At 40.2% G+C, this 2579-nt stretch overlaps 1 protein-coding gene across 1 annotated transcript in view; it reads right to left on the reverse strand.

Moving 5' to 3' along the window:
- PXDNL (peroxidasin like) overlaps positions 1–2579 on the reverse strand; it is a 450026-nt gene that overhangs the window by 210716 nt on the left and 236731 nt on the right. The window lies entirely within an intron of this gene.

The following is a 2579-nucleotide window of genomic DNA, read 5'->3' on the forward strand; positions in this document are numbered from 1 at the left end:
TGGGTATTAATCAGGAAAGGATGCTGTATTTTGTCAAATGCTTTTTCTGCATCTATTGAGAGAATCATATGATTTTTGTCTTTTTCCTTCTGGATAAGATCCAAGACACTGGTCGATTTGCAAATGTTGAACCACCCTTGTGTCCCAGGGGTGAATCCCACTTGGTCATGATGGATAATCCTTTTAATGTACTGTTGGATTCTATTAGCAAGGATCTTGTTGAGGATTTTGGCATCCATATTCATTAGAGAAATCGGTCTGTAATTCTCCTTTTTGAGGGGGTCTTTGCCTGGTTTGGGGATCAAGGTAATATTAGCCTCATAGAATGAGTTTGGTAGCTTTCCTTCTGTTTCTATTTTTGAAATAGCTTTAGGAGAATAGGTATTATTTCTTCTTTGAATGTTTGGTAGAATTCCCCAGGAAAACCTTCCAGTCCTGGAGTTTTGTTTTTTGGAAGGTTGTTTATCACTGACTCAATTTCTTCATAGTTAATTGGCCTATTTAAGAAATCTATTTCTTCCTGTTTCAGTCTTGGTAGTTTATAGGTTTCCAGGAAGGCCTCCATCTCTTCCAGATTGTTTAGTTTTTTGGCATATAGCTGTTGATAAAAGTTTCTAATAATCCTTGCAATTTCAATGGTGCTGGTCGTGACCTCTCCCTTTTCAGTCATAATTTTAATAATCTCAGTCCTTTCTCTTTGTTTTTGGACAAGTTTTGCCAGTGGTCTATCAATTTTATGGATTCTCTCAAAGAACCAGCTTCTAGTCCTGTTGATCTGCTCTACTGTGGTTCTGGTCTCTAATTCATTGATTTCTGCTCTAATCTTGGTCAACTCCTTCCTTGTCAGTGGGTTAGGCCTGTCCCTCTGTTGCTGTTCCAGTTTCTTGAGGTGAGAATATAGAAACTGCATTTTAGATTTTTCTATTCTTTTGAGTGAGGCTTGGATGGCTATGTATTTCCCCCTTAGGACTGCCTTTGCAGTATCCCATAGGTTTTGGACCGTTGTGTATTCATTCTCGTTGGTCTCCATAAATTGTTTAATTTGTTTTTTGATTTCCTGGTTTATCGAGTCATTCTTGAGCAGGATGGTTCTTAGCCTCCAAGTGTTTGAGTTTCTTCCAGGTTTTTCCTTGTGGTTGAGTTCCAATTTCAGAGCGTTGTGGTCTGAGAATATGCAGGGGATAATTTCAATCTTTTGGTATTGGCTGAGACCTGTTTTGTGTCCCAGAGCATGATCTATTCTTGAGAATGTTCCATGGGCATTTGAATAGAATGAGTATTCTTTGGTTCTGGGGTGTAGTGTTCTATATATATCTATGAGGTCCAACTCGTCGAGTATGGCATTCAAAGCCTTTGATTCTTTGCTTAGTTTTTGCCAGGGTGTTCTGTCTATTTCTGATAGTGGGGTGTTGAGGTCCCCTACTATTACTGTGTTCTTATCTATATGTCTCTTTATTTTGGTTAAGAGTTGGCTTGTGTATCTTGCTGCTCCCCTGTTGGGGGCATATATATTAATAATTGTCATATCCACTTGTTGAATACTTCCTTTAAGAATAATATAGTGCCCTTCTGTATCTCTCTCTATGGCCTCTAGTTTAAAATCCAGTCTATCTGATATGAGAATTGCTACTCCAGCTTTCTTTTGAGGTCCATTTGCGTGGAAGATGGTACTCCATCCCCTTACTCTAAGTCTGAATGCATCTTTGGGTTCAAAATGAGTCTCTTGTAGACAGCAAATGGATGGGTCATGTCTTTTTATCCAATCTGCAACCCTGTGGCGTTTTATGGGAGAGTTTAAGCCATTTAGATTGATAGAGATTATTGACAGATATGATTTTAATGATGCCATTTCTCTTTAAAGTCTTTGTATCGGTTGTGACTTGCTGCTCTGTATCACTCTTGGGGCCTTTTTACCTTTATAGAGCCCCCCTTAATATCTCCTGTAGGGCTGGTTTCGTGGTTACGAAATTGGTTAATGATTGGCGATTTTGGAACGTCTTTATTTCTCCATCAATTCTGAATGACAGCTTTGCTGGATAAAGGATCCTTGGCTGCATGTTTTTCTCTGAAAGAGCTTTAAAAATGCCCCCCCAAGCCTTTCTCTCATTCCAGGTCTCTGTAGACAGGTCTGACGTAATCCTGATACCTTTGCCTTGGTACGTGAGAAATTTCTTTGCCCTGGCCGCTTTCAATACTGTATCCTTGGATCTAATATTTGCGAATTGCACTATGACATGCCGTGGCGTAGGTTTGTCCTGGTTGAGCTTGGATGGGGTCCTCTCTGCCTCTTGGACACGAATGCTTGTTTCCCTTGCTAGATTAGGGAAGTTTTCAGCTACAATTTGTTCAAATATCTCTTCTAGACCTCTGTTTTTCTCCACCCCTTCAGGGATGCCGATGATTCTGACATTGGATCGTTTCATAGAGTCAGTAATCTCCCGTAATCTACATTCGTGGGCGTGGATTTTTTTAAGACCAGCTTCTATTTTCGTTTTTTCTTCTACTAACCCATCCTCCAATTCGCTAACGCGTTCCTCTGCCTCGGTGACCCTGGCCGTCAGAGCCTCTAGTTTTGACTG

This window comes from Ailuropoda melanoleuca, unplaced genomic scaffold, assembly GCF_002007445.2.
Source record: "Ailuropoda melanoleuca isolate Jingjing unplaced genomic scaffold, ASM200744v2 unplaced-scaffold11384, whole genome shotgun sequence".
NCBI classification, from domain to species: Eukaryota; Metazoa; Chordata; class Mammalia; order Carnivora; family Ursidae; genus Ailuropoda; species Ailuropoda melanoleuca.